The sequence below is a fragment of the Prionailurus bengalensis genome, chromosome D1 (assembly GCF_016509475.1).
Source record: "Prionailurus bengalensis isolate Pbe53 chromosome D1, Fcat_Pben_1.1_paternal_pri, whole genome shotgun sequence".
Lineage (NCBI taxonomy): Eukaryota > Metazoa > Chordata > Mammalia > Carnivora > Felidae > Prionailurus > Prionailurus bengalensis.
Window position 1 is genome coordinate 106,651,824 of NC_057346.1, and position 23,974 is coordinate 106,675,797.

Sequence of the window (23,974 nt, forward strand, 5' to 3'; positions counted from 1 at the left end):
TGTGGTTTCCATCCTATGAATTGTCCCGTGCAATTTGTCTTATGTCCACTTCTGAAGCGTTAGTGACTCTCCAGAGTTCCTCCTTCAGTTACGTCTTTTTTCACTTTGCACACACACGTTGCTCATCAGGACTAGACCACTCAACGACACCTGGAGCTGATGCTTTATCCCACACATTCTCCCAAGAGCTCCAGAAACGGCATCCAGCTGCCATCGAAGCATCCGCATTCAAAGCGCCACAGTTACTTCCGAAGAAATATATAAAACTGTACACCCTGTCTGCCTACAACCAACTCTCCCTTCCCTGAACCCCCTTTCTGGCTAATGCCCCAAACAAAGAGGTACCCAATGCAGAAAATGTGGATGCATCCTAGGCTCCTGGATTCGTTTCCAGTGGCCGCTGAAAAATACTACCACACGCTTGGTGGTTTACACCAATTATTTTCTCAGACTTTGGGTGACAGAGGTCCTCATTCTGTAACACTTGGCAGAAGTCGCGTGTCAGCAGGGCCACATCCCTCTGGAAGATTGAGGCGAAAATATATTCATGGCTGCTTCCAGCTTTGATGGCTGGAAACCAGCATTCCCTGTCTTGCCCCCTTTATTCTGATCTCTGCCCTCAGATGTCACAGGGCCTTCTCCTTTTCTGTGTCTCTGAATCTCCCTCTGTCTCCCTCATATAAAATATATGGGGTTGCATATATCCTAGAAATCCTGAAAATTCAGGACAAGCTGCCCATGTCAGAATCTAGTTTTTATTGCATCTACAAAGTCCTCTTTTTTTTTTTAACCATGAGGGGCATAATTGCAAGCTGCCGAGAATAAGATGCGGGTATGGTTTGGGGTTCATGGGTGGCTCAGCTGGTGAAGAATCCGACTCGTGATTTCAGCTCAGGACACGATCTCACAGTTTGTGAGTTCAAGTCTTGTGCTGCTCTGTGCATCGAGAATGCAGAGCCTGCTTGGGATTTTTGTCTCCCTCCCTCTCTACCCCTCCCCCCACTTTGTATCTTTCTCTCTCTCACTCTCAAAAAAAAAAAAAGATGTGTGTGTCTTCTTGGTAGCTTACTACATTCATCTCCCCCCACCCCGACATACAAAACTTCACTGAGTTCTGCTCCCTCCACTCCCACATCCTCACTTCTGAGCTTCCCCTCCTTGCCATCCCCAGGGCTGTCATCACAATCCAGATCCAGTCCTGTCCAGCTTGGCTCAAAGTCTCCTACATGATTCCCTGGGTTCTGTAATACCCTTCCTGTAGTACATCCTCCTCATCGATGTCACAGCCACCATCCTCTCAAGCTGTGAATGTGATCTCACTTCTATAACCATGAACTACTAGAGGGCATGGGCTTCCAAATGCTATGATATGAGTAAGAGGACTTTGTGAATCTTAAACCTAGCTCTCAAATCATACTAGGTAGTTGATGCTACCTCTGGCCAAGAAATAGAAGCTAACAGCTATCTAGTATCATCAATTATTAGCAACGCCTTACAGTAGGTGTGTATTTTTAACACATCAGGAAACATGCACACTGAAATAGGTCCCCGTTGTGTGAAACGCATTCCATAGTCAGCCTACAAACTATGGTCGGTGGACACAAGGATCATGGAGCTCTTGCAAACTCTGAGAAACGTCCAACTTTTGATGTCGACTCAGCTCCTGATCTCACGGTTTGTGGGTTCGAACTGAGAGTGAGAGAAATCAATAATTCAGAACAACAAATTGTTTCAATCATTATTGTTGTTGATCAAATAGTGAGCACTTATATCTACCGAACCCTCTTATGGGTGGGTCATTATCCCAGAAGGTTTACATGTTCTGTGTCAGTCCCTGCTAGTATCAGGGAAGGGAAAAGATGATTACCACCATGGAATGTGAGGAGGAAGAATGTCTTACTCAAGCGTTCCTCACCCCTGGCTCTGTGTTAGAATCACCCAGGAAGACCTAAAAAGCAAAATGATGCCCAGACTTCCCCCCAGCTGCTGTACACCCATGTAGATATCTCTGCAGGTAAAACCCATGCAGCCCTCATTTCCTCATCTCCAACTCCTTCGGGTGCCAGCTGCTCAGTGACTAGGGAAGCAGGTGCCACCTGTTGACCGGGAAGAAGGGCAGGACCTCCATGAGACTCCGATGACCCTAGCATCACCACAGTGCTCACCTTGAGATCCTTCTTTTCCTTTTTTAAGTTTTATTTTTATCGAAGTAGTCTCTCCCCGCTACAGGGGGCTCGAACTCATGACCCCAAGATCAAGAGTCCCGTGCTGTTCCCACTGAGTCAGCCAGCCACCGTCTCCCTTAAGACCTTTCCTTAGCTACTTCTGTGGCCCTTCAAGCCCACTAATTTCAGGTGTATTCAGCGGTTACATTGTTATAAAACTAATAAACTCAGGGTCTCATATGGGAACATTTTCCTACGTGAGCTGCTGATCAAGAGTGTGAAGTTAGATCAAGAAAGACTGTAAAGGCTGGGGCTGGGAGAAGAGAAGTTGAAAGAATTCGTGTTTACTGAGGGCAGAGTTTCTGTCTGACATGGGTTCTGGAAATGGGTAGCCATGACAACATTGTGAATGCACTTAATGCGGCTGAATCGTACGTTTAAACGTGGTTCAAATGGTAACTTTTATGTTATGTCTACTTTACCAAACACCCACACGCACCCAAGCACGTATACACACATGTGTGCGTGCACACACAGACTCCAGAAGCTATAGCTCTCTGAGGCAGGAGAAAGGTAACTAAATGGGAGCAGGCCTGTAATGCAATCTCCACTGGACATACTTCCCCAGAGCGGCTGAGCCTCACACTCAAATGGTGTCTGGGGTCAACTCTCTGTTTGATTTGCCTCCTAGATTCTTCTTGGTTGAGATACACCTAATTTTCCAGAAACTCTGACTCGAACTCACAACTGAGTTACACTAAGTAGGAAGGATTGATGTACACAGAGTCTTTTGACTTTGTCCTTGAGGCTTCTCATTGTCCCCCTGAACACAGATGACCACTCTCTGCCCAGGGACCCCCTCGTCCTAGGCTTCTCCCTACATCCATCTTCCTCTCTATGACAAGGTCAACACTCTGAACACAAAGCTCTGCTTTTGCCATTGCTTACTTCGAGCAAACGTTCGAAGGTTCTCCATTTTGGAGGATATGAAGTTTAATATCTCTCTTCTGAAATTAGCGTATTCAGGCCTGTATAATCATCAAAACCTCCTATTGTTCCAAAATGGAGATTTCTCCTTTTTCTCTCTCCTTTACTACTACTTTCTCTGCCCCCCAGCAGCTAACCATCGTTTCTGACAGAGCTGGGGCCTAAAATGAGGAGAGACAAGAAGACAAGAAAGTTCTTAACTGACTCATACTCTTTTGCAATTAGTCCATAGTTTCTGGGCCAGGCAGCTCTTTCTCCCATGGATTCTTTCATGGATCTTCAGAAAACCCAGATTACCAAGATCTCTTCATCTCTTTATGGCTTAAAAAAACATTCAGAGTAAAACAAAGAGCTCTGGAAAAATTAAAAATGTGACAGCTGGAAAAAAATAACGAGTTGAAGGACAAAGCAGAATCTTGGAACAAAAATAATGTATGTATTACGGAAACACAAATAGAGAACACAAAAGTTGGAGAAAAGAAAAGCATGTGAAAGCATAAGTCCATGAGACCCAGCTATCAGGTTTCCAGAATGACACAGATCATGGTGGGAAGAAAATCAAAGAAAGACTACAAGAAAATTTCCTATAAATGAAGAATATGAAATTGAGTATCTCACTCACTCCTCACATCAAAACACATTTCTGTGATTTTTTTTTTTTCGACATCCCTCAAAGAAAGGTATTTCTTTCTGAAGGAAATACGAGGTCATATCCAAGGATGGGGAATAAAAATCCATTCAACAAGAGACTGGAAGACACAGGAGTAATAGTAAAAATTCACAGGCTTAAACCTTTCATTGCATATGAATGGAGTTTTCTGTGCAGCCAAATGTCATTTAAGCATGAAGCTGAATGGAGATTTCCGAAGTGCAAATCTTCAAAAGTTTTATTTCCATTGAGCTTTTTCTCAAAAGGCATGGGAGGATATGCTTTACCAAAAAAGACTAGATGAGGAAAGATAAGGCATGGGATCCAGTCAACACAGGCTATAACACAGGTTTTAATGAATGAATCAATAGAGAACACTTAACAATATTGCAAACACATCAAAACCAGGAGACACAGTGAAAGAAGTGGTAGCTGAGGATGAGGCTACATGGTGTGGATACGGAGAGACATGGCTCCAGTGCTTCTCAGTGGAAGCCGTTTCTCACTAGTCTCCTTTTTGAACAGTGCTTCCTTATCCCTATTTTAAAATGCAAAATTTGAAAACCACAGGACATTCTTCGAAATGAAAAGAAAGGACAGGATAGAAAAAGAGGGGCCAAAGAAATGGTCAGGTGGAAATGTGGCAAGAAATAGGTTGTGATGTGGCAAATTATCTCAGGTCAACTTGGAATGTGCACTGTACCAAACTTAGGAGCAACTTGTGTCTTTTATGGAAAGAATTAATGGATTTCCTTAAGGAACTCATGATCAGGTCAAAAGACAAGACAAAAGAGAACTGAAGAAAGATATCAAGTATATTCCTGGGAGGGAGAGTCCATCATAGAAATCAAAGGCCTGTAGACATTCACCAAAGAACTAGACCCTTATGAGCTACGCATTCTCCCTGAAAGCAGACTATAGGAGGAGGTTGATGACTGAGTTGGATTTTGAAGGAAAACGAGGATGTGGATGACAGAATGAAGCCAAGGTCCTCCGTGACCAAGAACAAACTTGGGCAAAGCCCTGGACGTGACATGAGACTGAGCTCTGCTCACCAAACAACACAGATGCTGACGCTCCCACTGGCACCTGTCTGCACTGGGGCTCTGCTCACTGTCCACCTAACGTGAGGCTACCTAACACTACTCATCGTTCACTACACAGACAACTGTTTTTAGATATTTCTCTAGCACTAGATTTCTGAATCAAGGCCTTATTGTCAATTGAGGCTGAAAACTTCTTGTTTTGAGTAGACCACCTGAGCATCGGCTAGTCTCTACCACTTGATGCCAGTGGCATCCCCCTCACCCTGTGGGGACACCCAAGACATCTCCCGACATTGACAAATGTCCACAGGTTTGGGTGGAAGGAGGGAGTCAGTCAGCTTCAGTTGAAAGTCCTGTCCTTCCAGTGGAAATGCTTTATATCAGTTCGCCCATGTCCTTCTTGTAGTACCCCCTGAGGACCAGAGGTTCACAACTGTGCTTGCCTATGGTTGGCAAGAAAATCTTGGCACATAGTGGAGGGAAAATTACTAAGTCAATCAAGAAGATAATGGTCTAGATATCTAATGAGCTGTATGAACTGTCCCACGTGTGTCGGGAGTAAATGGCTAACCACATGTCTCTTGGAAATGTCAAGTTGTGTAAAGTTCAGGGTTTTGGTGAATGAGCCAAGGAGAATTAACTGCAGGCAACACCTGATCCTGGCGTGGCTTCCAAATCCGGTGTGTAGCCTCAAGTCATGAGATAGATCCGGGTTACATTGGATCAAAGTTCACTTGGATCAAGATAATGGTTACCTCTAAGGAACAGGGAGACTGAGGCGGCCCAGTCCATGGAGGGCAGGGGCTCACACTTCCTCCTGCACTCCACATCCCTCTCCCTATTGTGACATCAAAGTCCTCATCCAGGACAAGTGGTCCAACGTTCACACTGTGCAGATGACATGATACTCTATATTGAAAACCCAAAAGAATCCACCAAAACAACTGTTAGAACTGATCCATGATTTCAGCAAAGTTTCAGCATACATATCAATGCACAGAAATCGGTTGCATTCCTATACACAACAATGAAGCAACAGAAAGAGATTCAAGGAATCGATCCCGTTTATAATTGCACCAAAAATCATAAAATACCTACCAATAAATCTAACCAAAGTGAAAAATCTGTACACCGAAAACTATAGAAACCTTATGAAAGAAAGTGAAGAAGACACAAAAAATGGAAAAATATTCCATACTCTTGGAGAGGAAGGACAAATATTGCTAAAATGTCAATGCTACCCAAAGCAATCTACATATTCAATGCAATATCTATCAAAGTACCACCAGCACTCTTCGCAGAGCTAAAACAAGCAATCGTCAAATTTGTATGGCACCAGAAAAGACCCTGAATAGCCAAAGCGATCTTGAAACTTTAACCAGGGCAGGACGCATCACAATCCCAGACTTCAAGCTGTATTACAAAGCTGTACTCATCAAGACAGTCTGGTACTGGCAAAAAAACAGACCCTCAGATCAATGGAACAGAATGGAAAACCCAGTAATGGACTCACAAACGTATGGCCAACTAATCTTTGACTCAGCAGGAAAGAATATCCAAAGGAATAAAGACAGTCTCTTCAGCAAGTGGTGCTGGGAAAGCTGGACAGCGACATGCAGAAAAATAAACCTGGACCACTTTCTTACACCAGACACAAAAATAAACCCTAAATGGATGAAAGACCTATATTTAAGGCTGAAGCCGTCAAAATCCTCGAGGGGAAAGCAAGCCAACCTCTTTGACCTTGGCCGCAGCAACTTCGTACTCAACACATCTCCGGAAGCAAGGGAAACAAGTAAAAATGAACTATTGGGTTTCATCAAAATAAAAAGCTTCTGCACGGCGAAGGAAACAATCAGCAAAACTAAAAGGCAACCGAAGGAATGGGAGAAGATATTTGCAAACAACATAACAGATAAAGGGTTAGTATCCAAAATCTATAAAGAACTTCTCAAACTCAACACCCCAAAAACAAATCATCCAGTGAACAAATGGGCAAAAGACATGAATAGACATTTCTCCAAAGAAGACATCCAGATGGCCAACCGACACGTGAAAAACTGCACAGCAGCATTCATCATCAGGGAAATACTAATCACAACCACAGTGAGGTACCACCTCACCCATGTCAGAATGGCTAACATTCACAACTCAGGCAACAACAGATATTGGCGAGGATGCGGAGAAAGAGGATATCTTTTGTATTGTTGGTGGGAATGCAAGCTGGTGCCGCCACTTTGGAAGTCAGTATGGAGGTCCCTCAAAAAGTTAAGAACAGAACCACCCTACGACCCAGCAATTGCACTACTAGGTATTTATCCAAGGGATACAGGTCTATTGTTGCAAAGGGACACATGCACCCCAATGTTCACAGCAGCACTATTGGCAATAGCCAAAGTATGGAAAGAGTCCAAATGTCCATCGATGGATGAATGGATAAAGAAGATCTATATTGTGTATATATATACAAAGAAGACATATATATTCTGTGTGTACAATATATATACACCCAATGGAGTTTGCTCGGCAATGAAAGAGAATTAAATCTTGCCATTTGCAACTATGTGAATGGATCTAGAGGGTGTTATGCTAAGCAAAACTAGTCATTCAGAGAAAGACAAATATCACATGCCTTCACTCATATGAGGACTTAATATACAAAACAGACGAATATAAGGGAAGGGAAGCAAAAATAATACAAAAACAGGGAGGGGGACAAAACATAAGAGACTCTTAAATAGGGAGAACAAACAGAGGGTTACTGGAGGGGTTGTGGGAGGGGGCATGGGCTAAATGGGTAAGGGGCATTAAGGAATCTGCTCCTGAAATCATTGTTGCAGTATATGATCACTAAATTGAATGTAAATTTAAAACAAATCAATCAGGGGCGCCTGGGTGGCTCAGTCGGTTAAGCGTCCGACTTCAGCCTAGGTCACGATCTCACTGTCCGTGAGTTCGAGCCCCGCGTCGGGCTCTCTGCTGACAGCTCAGAGCCTGGAGCCTGTTTCAGATTCTGTGTCTCCCTCTCTCTCTGACCCTCCCCCATTCATGCTCTGTCTCTCCCTGTCTCAACAATAAATAAAACGTAAAAAAAAATTTTTTTTAAACAAATCAATTAAAAAATAATGCTTAAAAAAGGAGAGAGGAGAAAGGAGTCTTCATTCAGGAACACAAAGAAAGTGGAGGTAGCACCAGAATGACAGGTGGATGACTGGTTTTAGTGTTGGGTTTGATCCCTGACTTTACTAAAGAGTGAAATGTAAACGTGCTTCTCTCTCGAAATAGACCTAATGATAAAACATGTAATATCATCAGTAGAATCTTTGTATAAATTCAACATCTGCCCTGAAAAGCAGTTACACAACAATTCATTTAGCACCACTCTGTCGCTGCCATCACACAATGGCCAGCAATGCACAGGCAGTGTCCTCGGGGAGCCTAACAGAGAGGAGGGACCATGGGATCGGGATTCTGAAGATGTCAGGGGAGAGCTGCTCGCAGAGTGCCAAGGGGTGTCGACAAGGGAGATCCCTAGAGATTCAGGGCCCAGGGAAGGGCAGCAGTGGGCGGGCTGTCTTGGATGTGGCATCAGGAGTGAATGAGGAGTTTCAACTCTGTAGGACTGAGGCAAAACAGTGGGGAAGGGAGTCCACAGGGAGCCAAGGCCTCCAGCAAGAAACTGGGTGGAGGGCAGAGGGAACGGGTGCACACGGAATTCAACCTGGAGTTCACATAGGGCAGTAGTGTGAGTCAAGATCACCAGAATCCATTGGAGCCATAAAGTGGACATCCACAAGGGTTAAACCAAAAAGGTCAATAGTGTCAGGAGCTATCTCTCAGTCAGAAACACCAGGCTCCTTCCCTAAGGAGCTCTGCCAACCATAAGCCCTGTGCCGTTGGTCAAGTTACGTGACATCCCTTGTCCCATTATCTACATATAGGGAGAAATGACACGCACTCCTCATGGGGAGGGGTTGGGGGACAGGATGTGACCTCCAGTTGACCCATGAGCTGGACCCTGGAAACTGGGGGCTCCTCACCCACCAGCCCTGTTCTTGGAATGTGGGTTCCACTTAGTCCTCTTCCACCCCAGAAGCTGCTCCAACAACAATGCCTTGAGACAGTATGATGTCGTGTTGAGACCATCTGAACTGTGTTCAGTGTGGATGAACCCACTTACTGCCTCTGTATAAAGTTTCTGACTCTGGAACATAGGTGTGGAGACCTACCCATCTTTTTTGTCTTTACTTTCTTTTTTCTAATTTATTTTAATGTTTATTCATTTTTCAGAGACAGAGCACAAGCAGGAGTGGGGCAGAGAGAGAGGGAGACACAGAACCTGAAGCAGGCTCCAGGCTCCCAGCTGTCAGCACAGAGCCCCCCGTGGGGCTCAAACTCACGAACCATGAGATTATGCCCTGAGCCATAGAAGACCTGAGCTGAAGTCGGACGATTCACCGACTGAGCTAGCCAGGTGCCTCTCATGCTCAGTTTATTTATTTATTTTGAGATAGAGACAGGGGGAGAGAGAGCACCAGCGGGGGAGGGGCTGACAGAGTGGGGGGCACAGAGGAGCCAAAGAGGGCTCTGTGCTGACAGCAGAGAGCCTAACGTGGGGCTTGAACTCACAAACTGTGAGATCATGACCTGAGTTGAAATTAGACGCTTCACCAACTGAGCCACCCAGGTGCCCTCCTGTGTCGGTTCCTTTGTTCATTAAACCTGCCACCTACCAACCTGGAGTGGTCACCTTTTCTTCTGTCTCTCCCTGCCCTCTGCATACAGGGACTGGTTTCCGATTATACCCGCGAAACCGGAGAGGAGATTGCCACTAATGGAGGGTGACCACACATCTCAGTTTCCTCAGGAGAATCCTGGTTTATGCTGTTGTCCTGGCACTCCATCCATTTTGTGACCTCTTTCACACTCCAAAGCATCCCCATTTGGCCAACAAATTTCATCATCATCCGACGCATTGTGTTGTCATCCGATTAAAGGAGGTTTGCACCTCCTTTAATCCAGTGCATCCCCTGAGTGTTCACCATGTTTTGCTATTCATGTTTTCTTAATTTTTTTTATTCTTTATCTATTTTTGAGAGAGAGACAGCGAGACAGAGTGCAAGTGAGGGAGGAACAGAGAGAGAGAGGGAGACACAGAATCCGAAGTGGGATCCAAGCTCTGAGCTGTTAGCAAAGAGCCCGATGTGGAGCTTAAACTCATGAAACTCAAAATTGTGACCTGAGCCGAAGTCGAACACTTAACCCACTGAGCCACCCAGGCGCCTGCCCCACTTTTAAAAAAAAAAAAATTTTTTTACTCTTATCTTTTCTTGAATTTTAAAAACGGGTAATTGTTCATTGCCTTGGGCCTTGAGAAGATTAATAAACCAACCAGATGTAGAATATGTTTGACAGAGACTCTACGTGTTGTCTCAATGAAACTCTTCCAGGAAGTCAGAATAGTATCAAGTAAGCATGGATCAAAATACCGTGCTCTAGGCTCAAACGTAGGATTTTGCCTGCGCTCTGAACATGATCTTCTCCAGATCTTTCAGAGAATGTGAAGTTGAAGGAAGTTTCCAGGGGTCCCCATTGGTCCTAGACATCCAAGGGTTAGCATAAGGCCTTTCACCTTTTTATGAAATTAAACACTGGCGGCTGACAGGTACATGGCACCAGCTCTGTGCCCAAACCCGTTCTGAGGACATATGACAACCCCAGGATGTTCCCATTGTACAAAGAGACACAGCTGGGAAATCTCCAGACCAGGATTGGCCCAAGGCAAGAGGTGTACCTGGAAAGGCCCAGGTAATGTGAACAACCCACCTTGCACTGCCATCCAGATGTCTCCAAGGCCAGCACCTTTCTGAAAGTTTCTGGCCCATGGAAGTACCTTCCCATCCAAGTCCTAGACTTTGGCACGATCTTACTGAAGAAGAGCTTCACTTTCAAAAAACATGCCTGAGGTTAATGTCCCAGCAGCCCTGGAAGGGAGGGGCAGAACCAGTGTTACAGAATGAATGGGCAAAAACATATGGGTTATCATGTCCCTAAATACTGTCAAGTGGATCAGTATCAGAAACCTACAATTTAAAAATGCCTAAAGACCATCTAAATGTCAAAATAACTCCTTCCTAGACTTTGGTGCCAATGCAGGAATCACTGGGGAAAAAATGGCTCTCACAGACTGTTGTCACTTTTATTAAGGATGGCAAAGCCTCAAATGATCAACTTGGTGTGAGTACATCTCAGGTCTTGCATGAGCCTGAGGACAGGCCAAACATAATTGTGTCGTGCCACATACTTTCTCTCTCTCTCCCACAACACAAGGTATTCACAGTGAAATGAGTACCTGTGCAAATTCACCCACATACCATGGTTTGTCATAATAGGTGATCAGTAAGTGTCACCCAAACACCGAAGCTGAAGGCTAATTTCTGAACTTCACTTGGGGACTTCAGTGAAAGCTCCTTCGGGGAAGAGAAAAAAAGTCAGGCTGCCTACACAAGCATTGTGGTTTCTTCTATTTCTCCTTGTAACCACTGGCTCGCAAATGAGTCCTTTGTGGGCTGAGTTATTGTTATTGGATTCACCTAAGAATGAGGAAACATGAAGGTAAAACAAAAAAATACACCTTTTTCTTATGGGCACCAAGCATGCGAGGTGGGATTGTAGCCTAGCTGAGCTGGGTACGAAACCTCTGAAGAGACAGGCATCCCAGCAGGTAACAGGGCAAGTCCCTAACAACTGGGGCACCAGGGACAGTCCCCATTTTGTCCTAGCCAAAACGTCTCCCATTTCATCAGTAAAGTTCTTAATTTGGGCATTGTCGTTTGGAATGGAGATTGGCATCAATGGTCAACTGGGCGAGAAAGTACGCACAGAAGAATATAACCTTCTTCCCTATTGCTAGCCTGTCCCTAAAGGAGTATTTTTCTTGGCAACTTATGTTCCGGCTGAGTTATGGGAAGTCCCAGATCATCTAAACAGCAAATACGACATTCACAAATAATCAACTCATCTGTCTGACTCACTCATCAGTTTCTTTTTTTTGTTTCTTTCTTTCTTTCTTTCTTTCTTTCTTTCTTTCTTTCTTTCTTTCTTTCTTTCTTTTTACTTGAGCCAACCTAGTTTCTCTTGTTCCTTTCACCTTCATATCATCTCCACTTAAACTGATGTGGCTTTTCTAAACTATGAGGCTGTCCTATCTTTCTTGACACCAAGAGGCACACCATCCTTGCTGTCATTCTCTTGCCCAGTACCAACTGCTCTAGAGAGAACCCCTGTACCTGCTGTGCTCTCTGCCTAGAACACCTGTCCCAAGATCTTCCCCTTGATAATCATTGTCCACTCATCTAGGCTTTAAAGCCCTTCCTCCTATAGCTGGCCTGGCCCTCTGTACAGGATGCTGCCCCTCATCGTTGTTTTCTTGTTCCCTACAAATCACTTTCTGAGGTCACTCATTCAGTTATGAGCTTTTTATTTATGGTTTTGTGAAATTTTTTTGAGCCTGACGCAGGGCTCAAACCCATGAACTGTGAGATCGTGACCTCAGCCTAAGTCGGGTGCTTAACCGACTGAGCCACCCAGGCCCCCCAGTTAGGGGCTTTTTGCTGCCTCCTTTGTAAGAGGTAAGCTCCACAGGAGCAAGGTCCTGGTCTGACAGCTGAATCTGGAGCATGCAGCACAGGATCCACTCATGGGGGAAGCTCATGGTTACCTTTGAACAATGGATGCTTGGATGGATGCATGGATGGATGGATGGATGGATGGTACCTCCCATGTATTCATGATTACCTTGTTGTAAGCCCCACAGTAAGTTCTTTACAGCATGTCTGTCATCCTTGCAAAACCAGGTGTGGTCTGGTTTATTTACATATTAGAAATGAGGCAAAAGAAGCTTGAAATAACCAGCAATTTAGCCCTCAGAAACTTCATGATTATTTCCTGCATCCAAAATTTAAATCCACATCTTGGGGCACCTGGGTGACTCAGTCAGTTGGGCGTCCAACTTCAGCTCAGGTCATGATGTCACAGTTTGTGAGTTTGAGCCCTGTGTTACGTTGGACTGGCTGCTGTCAGCTCAGAGCCTGCTTGGTTCCTCTCCCCCTCTCCCCTGCCCCTCCTCCCACTCATGTGAGCGCGCGCGCTCTCTCTCTCTCCCTTTCTCAGAAACAAACACTGAAAAAATAAAATAAATCCACATCTGCTTGAGCCCAGTCCCTACCACCATTCCTCCATTCAGGACTGCCTCTGGGGAGTGATCAGTTGCTCTGCTGCTTCACATCACCTTTAACTGATGGGGAAAAAAAACCCAAACAACGAAAAAAAAGATTATTCATAGATTCAGAATAGAATGAATTTATGAAATTAATTAATCAATTGAGATAGTCTTTGCACAAACAGCCTTTAGAGAAAGTTAGACATTGTTAGGATTTCCTAAACGTCCAGCCCCTTGTTAAAAGGGTCTAGAGACACGGGAAGTCTGCCCTCCTGAGGAGCTATCTGGTATTGCACCGAGCCCAGATGCATAGTGAGCCCATAGGAACACAGGATACGAAGCTATCCATCTGTTGAAGGAGGACAGGTGGAAGGAGACTAATAAAGACCGCAACAATAATAAAACAACAAGGATGACAACACAGGCGCACTGTGTCGTCGTCTCATTAGCTAGCAAGCACTTTTGCATTAATTTCATCTAAAGCCATGTTATCATTATTGCAGTTCCGAAACAGTTTTGGGTCCAAGCTGTCTCCTTGGTTTCTACAAACAGGGCACAGGCTGGCTGAGCTGATTCTTGCTGTCATTTCCTGGCCCAGTGCCACGTTTACTGTGTGACTCAGTCCCTCACTTCGGGGAGGGCTTAAGGTGATGGCCGGGAGAATAAAAGGAGGAGTTCTAGGTGCTCAGCTCCCAAGTGAGTTCTTTCTTCCCTGCCACGTCGGACTGACCGGCTAACGCCAGCTGCCCTCAACCATGAAGCTGCTGAGAGTCCTTGTGCTGGTTGCACTCCCCCTTTACTGCTTTGCTGGTGAGTCTGTGCAGCAAGGACAGGTTTAGGGCTGTTGGTCGTGTCAGGGCCCTCTGGAAGACCTCCAGTTCCCCAAATTCAGGCCAACAGGCTCCACCTCATTTCTTCAGCGTCTTTGTTTTTCATGGTTATGTAGTGTTTGGCTTCTCTGGGCTGTGGAGGTAGTGCAGGGGTGGAAAGGGGGCACAGATATTTTCAGGCTTAAGGAAACCGTAGGTCCTGAGTTTACTCTCTGAGAACTGAGAACTCAAGACCATTCACCATCATCTTTCTGAAAGTATGAGTCTACTGGGATGCAGATTGGATGACCAACATCCTAGGTGCTCCCAAAAAGGGGCTTCAGGGCTACCGAACTGAGATCGCTTTTATGTGTTTTCTTTCAGGTTCTGGATGCCCATTTCTAGAGGAAGTGGTTAACAAAACAATCAGTCCTGAAGTGAGCGTTAGTGAATACCAAAATTTTCTTCAGGATTTTGCTCAGACTACTGAGGAAAAAGAGGCCTTGGCTGATGCGAAGCAGTGTTTTCTCAACCAGTCAAACGAAACTCTGCACAACTTTGCACAGATGATGGTAATTACAGTTTCTTCTGATGTGCTTTCAAACCACGGGGCAGGGACTAGTAGGCTCTACGTTTGTCACTAATGATGCCAAAGCAAGTGTTCAACATGCTTTATTTTATTTCAGTGAATGTAATTGTGGCTGCATGTGAGTACTTTGACATCAAGAAAGCCAGCCAAGGTCCCAGTGCCGATTTGCCTCTGCGCTTCTTGGAATCTTTAGTGAATGATAAATGAAAAAGGCAAATGAGGGACAATATTCGTATAAAGGCTGAACTACCCTTCAGTATCCTAGTACACACTCACACATCCACACACAAACTTTCTCTTTTTTTCTTTTTTTAAGTTTATTTATTTACTTTAAGGGGCAGGGGGAGAGAGCACGCATAGAGGAGGAGCGGACACAGGGAGAGAGAGAGAATCTTAAGCAGGCTCTGCCCGATCAGTGCAGAGACAGACGTGCCTCAATCTCAGGAACTGGGAGATCATGACCTGCCAACTGAGCCACCCAGGAGCCACAATATTTTCCTTTTTTTAAATTCTTTATTTATTTTTGAGAAAGAGACAGAGAGACAGAGTGCAAGTGGGGGGAGGATCGGAGAGAGAGACACACACAGAATCAGAAGCAGGCTCCAGGCTCTGAGCTGTCAGCACAGAGCCCAACCTGGGGCTCAAACTCATGAACCACAAGATCATGACCTGAGTCAAAGTCGGATGCTTAAACGACTGAGCCTCGCAGGCGCCCCTCATTTTTTTTCTTTGTTTTGAAATTTTTTTTCTTGACTTTTATTAAGTACACTCTCCACCCAACGTGGGCTCGAACTCACAACACTGAGATCAAGAGCCACAGGCTCTCCCCACTGAGCCAGCCAGGCACCTCCACACTCATTTTCTATCAAGGTAAAACACATCTGATTCTCAAGAAGTCCCTTACTTGTAGAAGGCACCGGCATCAATGATCCCCTTCTTCGTAGGAACAAATAATAAAATGTTCATGAGAATGTTTTAATAGAGTCCAGAAGAATCCATTATGAAGAAGATTCTGTACCTCTTACTAAAAGAATTTAAAATGTGCTTTCAAGCAATCAAAATTTGTCAGTATAAATGATGGGATTCCTCGACTATTAATTAAATACCCCATAGATGACAAGGACAGATCCTGGGTATGAATCGGCCTTGGGGGATGGAATTGTTGAAAACAACAAGCAGTGTTTCGTTCTCCATAATGTATTCCCTATCTTGATACTCCTATGGAAACATTCCAGGGTAGACAATTTAGAAATACTGCCAAAGCTAAAGACAAAAGTGTTCATCACTCAGAAGAGCCAACATGGATGAACCTTGAGGACCTTATGACAAAGGAAATAAGCCACCAAAAAAAGAAAGACAAATATGTTGCATGAGTTCATTTATATCTCCTAGAGTAGCCAGTCTCCTAGAAACAGAGGGTAGAATGGTGGCTTCTAGGGGTTGGCTAGTATGGAAAATGGGGATTGTTCAGTGGGTATAGAGCTCAACAATAGCAAGGCGAAAATGTTCTGGAGATTGGTTGCACCACAACATACATAGACTTAACACTGCAGAACTGTATACTTACAAAGATGAAAATGGTCAATTTTATCTTATGTGTATTTAGCATAACTAACCATTTTAAAAAGTGAAATTCCCTTCAATCAAGGATAATGGAATGGGGCTTTTTGTTGTTGTTTGTTTTGAAGTTTATTCACTTTGGAGAGAGAGACAGACAGAGTGTGAGCAGGGGGTGGGGGGGCAGAGAGAGAGGGAGACACAGAATCTGAAGCAGGCTCCAGCTCCGAGACGGCAGCTCAGAGCCCATGGGGCTCGAAACCATGAACCAAACTGTGAGATCATGACCTGAGCCTAAGTCGGACGCTTAACTGACTGAGCCATCCAGGTGCCCCTGGAATGTTTTCTTTGAAAATGTCGATTAGACTGATGGCTTGGAGTGCACATCTCCACTGTTTTGTAAGTGTCAAAGGTAAAGTTCTTGGTGTCAGACCGTTTTCGGTATTTCTAACACGTAAGGCCACACCAGAACTCAAAAACTACCCATTTCCTTGTATTTGCGCTGAGACTTAATGATTCTTTGTTGAAATAAATGCACCCTGATAAATATAGGGATCCCTGTTGGGGAAGAGATCTGGAAACACCAGCACCTGTTTGGCATCAGTAAAGTCTCCTGATCGTTACCATGAGAGACGAGATCATTCTGATCTTGACTCGAGCACAATCCTTCTTGGATACCAGATGTGTGTGGACAAATCCTAGAAGCCAAGAAGAAATCAGCGTTTTTCAACTCTTGACTTTGGAACAGAGAGCTGAACATCGGAGTCATGTCTCTGTGTTTTTTTTTTCCAGCAAATAATGTATTCCAGTGAGTCGTGTGCCTCTTTTTAACTTTCCCCGAGACCGGAGACCCCGAGGACGACAGAGAATGGTCAGCAACTGACGGCCGGTGAATATAAACCACGACTTTTCTTCCTTCTTTCTCTTTTCATCTATAAACTGCAAGACAACTGTTGAAACCTCAAATACATTTTCATTTCAATAAAGCATCTGCAAATGGAAAATTCTTTTCATGTGATGTGATCAAAATGGAGGCTGTGGAGAGCCTCCTGTGCCTGAGCTCACGCCCACACACACGCTTATAGGGAACTGCTCCTTGGAGAGCACATGGGTGAAGGACTGAGGAATCTGAAAAACGCTCTGTTCCTTCCCACGTGTAGCACAACTGGGGTCCTCACTCTGGAAATGTGCTTTTCCACCCTCGTGGCCCCCATTTTCCCTGGGACTATCTCTGAAGTCCTCAAGACCTAGGCTTTGCTGATTGGACTACATGCAGTACCCCTGATCCACTGGTGCGGCTAGGCCCCCTTCTCAGCCCTCTGCACCTGACCCAAGTGAGTGGGGTCAGGAGTAAAGCCAGGGAGAGATGTGACTTATCCAAAGCAGGGGTGAATCCTGGCTTCATTTTATTTATTTACTTTTTTTAATTTTAATTTTTGGGAGACAGAGAGAGACAGAGAGAGGGCATGAGCAGGGGAGGGGCAGAGAGAGAGGGAGACAAAGAATCTGAAGCAGGCCACAGGCTCCCAGCTGTCAGCACAGAGCCTGACCGGGGGCTCCAACCCATGAACCATGAGATCATGACTTCAGCTGAAGTCAGATGCCTGACTGACTGAGGCACCAGGCACCCCATAGAATTTATTTTTCTTGTAATGTTTATTTATTTATTTATTTGAAGAGAGAGAGAACACGAGCAGGAGAAGGGCAGAGAAAGGGAGAGAGAGAGAAGCCCAAGCAGGTTTGGAGCTGTCAACACAGAGCCTGATGTCGGGCTCAATCCCACCAACCCTGAGATCATGGCCTGAGCTGAAATCAAGAGTCAGACACTTAACTGAATGAGCCACCCAGCCCCCCCTCCAAAAATGTTAGAATTTCTTGAAAACAATTAACCAAAAGTGACTGTCATCATAATGAATATAGACCCATGAACCAGAGTGGAGCATACTCCTCTTTATACCAGTGCAGTTGTAAGGTACGGTATTTAATATGGTTTTTATGGAAACTGGCCAAAAGGACCTAAGACCTACAAAAGTCATAATGGATCCCTGCCATCTACCTTCTCCCACACACCTCAGGGTCAGTGACTCCATTAGGCCCAGGCTAATGGACCCTTGCCCATTTCCACACCTTAAAAGATCCCCCCTATTACACACACACACACACACACACACACACACACACACACACATTTATTAAGAACTCATGGGCCATACTCAGTTCTCAGTGCTTTGGGTGTGTCCTCAGTGGAGAAGAAAGCCCACCCCTCTCTCTGCCTCTCAATAATAGGAAACTCAGTCCACCCTCTCTTTCTCTTTTGGACCATAAGAGGAGAGGAAAAGGAAGACATTTGGCCATAGGAACTGGAGATGGACACATAGATAGGCAGAAATTTGCTTCTGTCCAGAAGGACCCTGGACCATTTCATGAGTGAGTCTACCCAGGGAACAGAGCCAATTTCATGCAAGAATTGATAATGAAGATGATTGAAGGACTGGGGCAGCAGAAAGGGAAGAGGAAGGATGCCCGATGATTAATCGTTGGAAAAGGCAGTACTAAATCTAGAACTAGAACAGGAAAAAGAAAAAAGGAGATTGTATAGAAAAGTAAATCCAGTAGTACATCAACGAATGTGCTTAAGGGTAAAGGTATATGGATGTTCTCCTCCTGCATTACACCATTACACCATTTGTGTAACTCTGAAGTTATTTCCAAGGACAAAGTTAAAAACTGCATTCCTGAGGCAAAAACGTATTGTGATGAGCACAGACTCTTCATTCTTTCCCTGATGATGAACGATGTTGAGCATCTTTTCATGTATCTGCTGGCCATCTGGATATCTTCTGCCCATTGACAAATGAGATTATTTGTGGGTGCCTAGGTGGTTCAGTCATTAGGCATCTGACTTTGGCTCAGGCCATCATCTCACGTTCCGTGGGTTCGAGTTCTGTTTGGGTGTGCCCTGCTTCTCTCTCCACCCACCCACCCACCCCCCCCGCTCCATCCTGGGATTCTCTCTCTTTCTACCCTCGCTTACTTGCATTTTCTCCCTCTCTCCAATAAATAAATAAATAAATAAATAAATAAATAAATAAATAAGATTGTTTGTTTTTTATGGTCGAAGAGAATATTCTCAACAATGTACTTTCCTCCTTTTTTTGGTCTTTAATAGAGCTTTTTCTGAGAGGAGTTTGAGATTCACAGAAAAATTGAGCTGAATGCACACAGAGTTCCCATAGATCTCCTACTCATGCATATGCACAGCCTCCCCCAGCATCATCCCCTCCAGATGGTACATTGGTTACAACTGATGGGCTTCTATGGACACATCCTTATCACCCAAAGTCCATGGTGTACATTCGGGTTCATTCTTGGTGTCATACACTCTATGCCTTTTGTGAAATGTATGTGATGTGCACCCCCCCATTACAGTACAGAAGAATTTCATTGCCCCTAAAACCATCTGAGCTCTGCCTGTTCGTTCCTTCCTCTCCCCAACCCCTGAGAACCACTGCTCTTCTCAATGTCCCCATAGTCTTGACACTTCCAGAATGTCTGCCACTGAATGCAGAGAACCAGTAAGGCCCCAAGACCCTTAGAGAAGCTGGAGCCACTCAATGGGAGAAGTCTGGGTTCCTGAATGACTGGATGTGGTCATGGTGCATGAGAGCATGGTGCATGGTCCACTGAGAGCACCCTGCTCTAGGTCAATGTAACAATTATTTAGAATGTCCAGCAAGGTGGAGCAAGTTGTCTGTGATATTGCCTAGACACACTAGCTCATGGTGATCACTAAAAGCAGTTGACTTTTATTCCATTTCATGGTCATATTTTTTAAGTTTATTTATTTTTAGAGAGAGCATGCTTATGCAAGTGGGAGAGAAGCAGACAAAGAAGGAGAGAGAGAGAATCCCACACAGGCTCCGCACTGTCAGTGCAGAGCCCCATGCAGGGCTTGAACTCAGGAAACCATGAAATCATGACTTGAGCCCAGATCAAGAGTCAGACGCTTAACCAACTGAGCCACATAGGCACCCCAGGGTCAGTTTTAAATTTGCAGGGGCATCTGGGTAGCTCAGTCGGTTAAGTGTTCGACTGTTGATCTCAGCTCAGGTCATGATCTCACGATTTCGTGAGTTGTAGCCCCACATCGGGCTCTGTGCTTACAGCCTGGAGCCTGCCTGGGATTTCTCTCTCCTCTCTCTGCCCCTTCCCTACTTTTACTGTGTCTCTCTCTCCCTCAAAATAAATAAATAAACATTAAATTTTTTTTTAATTCTCCACAGACAGTGCACCCATTCTTTGGTTCACTGTGGGAGCACACAGCATCTTCCCCGTCCTGGCCAAGTGCATTGTACTGAGCTGCACTAATAATAAACCACCATTTTAACCCACTGAGATCGTTAAAAGCAAGTAAAAAATTGAAGATATATATGTATTTTGGAGGTAAAGGAAAAATATCAGAGACTCTAAAATGACCTCTGCAACCAAATGGAATAGATTGCCACTTTGCACTATCTCTGAACAGTGTATTTTCCAAAAATACACAACCCAGAAAACTGACTTTTTAAGTTTATTTATTTATTGTGAGAGAGAGAGAGAAATGAGAGTCCAAGTGAGCAGGGGAGGGGCAGAGGGAGAGGCAAAGAAAGAATCCCAAGCAGGCTCTGCGCTGTCAGTGCGGAGCCCGTCATGGGGCTCAAACTCACAAATGGTGAGATAATGACCTGAGTCAAAACCAAGAGTCAGATGTTTAACCAACTGAGCCACCCAGGTGCCCCTAAAGAATTACTTTTAATTGCATTTTTAACACATACGAATATGCAGTGTGCCGCAATTCTTAAATCCTGTTTTACTCTCTTTTCAGTTTCTCTCACCTCTTTGGTCTTTACTCAGATGTCTCTCTCTCAGTGAGAAAATCTTTGGATTTTTCCGCGTCTCCATGTCGGGCTCAATAGAAGACAGCTGGTTTTACTTATTTGCTTCAGTCTTAAACGTTGCAACATCACATGTCCAGAAGCCAGATTGCATGGGGATGAGGAGTGAATGGAAGGTTAAAAAGCGAACGCTCATTGTCCAGGGTCTTCTGATAGTTGCTCCACATGTTGGTCAACAGAACCTAAGTGTGTTATTTTCTGGAATGTGTTCTCTAAAATAACTGAAGACCGTACATGTTTATGGAAAAACTAAGAGAACTGTCTGACCAGACTCTAGAAAGTGCTTCCACCAGGAATGCTCGTTTTTCAGACACTTCACACTCTCTCCCTCACCTCCTTCAGATATGGGCTGAAACATTATGTCCTCAGTGAGGCCTTTTCCTTTCAGTCTGCTTTGTGATGGTCAAAGCCTATATCGATAGTGCCGCTATCGACTAGGAGTGCCTGGGGCACTCACTGGGCCCAGGGCCACTTGCTTGATGGTTCACAGACACATTCTAACTGGAGCTTATGTGGTAACTAGTCCAACCCTGCAGTTCTTGTTGTGATTGTAAGGAGAGCCTCCATAAAACCACCAGGGAACCTTAAAAAATGAGGTATATTGCCTCACAGTTGTGGAAGCTAGAAGTCCAAGATGGAGATGTTGGTCGGGCCAGGCTCTCCCTGAAAACTCTAGGCGGGGACCCTCCCTTGCCTCTCCCTAGCTGCTGGACACTGCTGACAATCCTTGGGTTTTCTGGCTTGTAGACGCATCACTCTAATCTCTGCCTCCACCTTCCCATGGTCTTCTCCCTCTCTGTGTCCCAGTTTCCATCTTATCGTCACATTGTTAGGCCACCTGGTGAGGCCCAAGTCCCCGGGGTACACAGAGACACTCTTGTCAGGTAGGACTTGCCACGGGTTTAAAGAGCTTCTCCCAGGAGCAAAGGGCAAAGGCCACATCTTTCTTTGGGTAAGGTTAGTCCTTTACTATACAAACTTCACTCTGTAAACAGATTCTCCGCGTGGTGGAAAAGATGACCACCAGTAGCCCCAAATCGACAGTCTCTCTATTTAGCGGCTGCAGTGGACAAAACTTCTTTCTTCTAATGTCCAAACTTCAGTTCTAGAGAAGTTACATAGTTGGGCCCTGCTTGGATCACACGGTCACCTTTTGAGCCAATTACTGTTGCCAAACAGTCATGGAGTATCATGATTGCCCAGATTGGGTTTATGGGTCCATGCCAATGGCTGTGGATTCAAGGTCTATAACCAGGAAAAAAAAAAGGGAATGAATATGGTCAGGACTTGGTCAATAAATACCAGCTTCCCCGGTCTTTGTCCCCACTTCCAACTTAAGACCAACCAGACCAACTTAAGACCAACCAGAGAAGGCCATGTTCCCCTAAGCAATCAAATAGGATGCCCACTTCCGGCCAGCCTTCCTCCAGCTTCCCCCCACCAATAACTTCCAGTCAGAGCACACCTGACATTTTCTCCCTGCCTGTCATTGAGTCCCTGCCAAACACAAGCAATAGTAGCTGATTCCTCGGCTATAGCAAGCTCTGAATTAAAACAGACCCTGGAGCAGAGGCTGGCCTTCTTCAGCTCTGGGAATCAGAGCATCACACCAAACCTTTACCTCGGGCTTTTGCCTCTGGTGCCTGCCTACCCACCTATCCCCAGCCACGTGCAGTTCCTTTCAGCCAGTGACAACGTCACCTCTTTCTCTTCCTCTGAGGAACATAAAATCAGAATGTGAGTGTTTGACAGTAACTTTGCTATAGGGGTGGCTGAATCTGCTGTAATTTTTAAGAAAAGCTTGTATTGTTTTTTGGTTTTTTTAATGTAGGCTCCGCACCCAACGTGGGCCTCGAACTCACGACCCCAGGATCAAGGGCCGCATGCTTCCCGACTGGGCCAGCCAGAAAATACAAGCCAGGAAGCTTGTATTCCTAATCTTCAAAAGTAGCAAATTGCTTTTGACACAGCTCTGCCTTGTGCATTCATTTCCTCTACACTGTTTTTCAATCTTTTTTTTTTTTTTTTTTTTTTTTTTTTTAGAGAGAAAGAACAATCCGAGGAGGGGCAGAGACAAGGGGAGAGAGAGAGAATCCCAAGCAGGCTCAGCACTGCCAGCACGGAGTTCAACGCGAGCCTGTCCACCAACCGTGAGATGATGACCTGAGCCAAAATCAAGAGTTGCAGGCTTAACTGACTGAGCCAACCAGACGCCTCACCAAGGAACTTCTAATGATGGAAGACACAGAACTAGTCACTCCTCTTTCCTGGGGAAGTGGAGGTAAGGGAATGATAAACATAATAATAATAATAGTAATAATAATAATAATAATAATAATAAATAATGGCATAACAGCAGCACCGTGTTAATTAAATAATTTAAATAAAGTTTAAAAAATGTAAACTCCTATTGGAAGGATGCTGGTATTAGGAATGGGGGGGGGGGGGGATTGGTCAGAGCCTTAAAGGAACTCTCTGGGGCAGGCTGGAGAAAATGTGTCAACAACCGCCAAAAGATAAGGGCACAGGTGGTTTAAGCAAGGAATGTAGCACTGGGCTCCTGGAAGCTCCGAGGGAGTTCGCTGGGGGTTTCAGACGCTTCGGTGCGCCCCTGGCACGGAACCGGACCAATTATAGTTTATTTTCTTTCTGTTCTTTACGAAAGGTTAAAAAGAAAGACGATGAAAAAGAAGAGATTTCAATTGAAACATACCAAGCCCGAGAAACACCTCGGGCCGAGAGGAAGGATCTCCGCGCGCGCAGCACTGCTTTTCAATCTTCGGTGGCAAAACCTCGGCACCTCACTTCGCGCATTTTGCCACCAACACCCCGCCTCCAGCCCCAAAGGAGGAAGGGGAGGTTCCCCGAAGCCCACCAGGAAGCTCAGGTGGGTGGAGGGCCAGCGTGGTACCCGAGCCGGGAGCCAGCCTGCTGAGGTCCTGCCGGGAGCCCAGACGAGGGCACAGTTGAGAGGCGCTTGCGCGGCGGCCCCGGGTCGGGGCTTTACGGTAATTGCG

General features: G+C 45.1%; 2 long non-coding RNA genes across 2 annotated transcripts; one reads left to right on the forward strand and one right to left on the reverse strand.

Moving 5' to 3' along the window:
- Positions 1-14,336: 14,336 nt before the first annotated feature.
- LOC122483881 lies at positions 14,337-17,036 on the forward strand. Its single transcript, XR_006297489.1, has 2 exons — positions 14,337-14,449; positions 16,816-17,036. It is a non-coding gene; the product is annotated as an uncharacterized LOC122483881 (long non-coding RNA).
- Positions 14,534-23,921, reverse strand: LOC122483880. Its single transcript, XR_006297488.1, has 3 exons — positions 23,671-23,921; positions 20,898-22,202; positions 14,534-14,653 (listed from the first exon to the last, which is right to left on the reverse strand). It is a non-coding gene; the product is annotated as an uncharacterized LOC122483880 (long non-coding RNA).
- Positions 23,922-23,974: the final 53 nt, after the last annotated feature.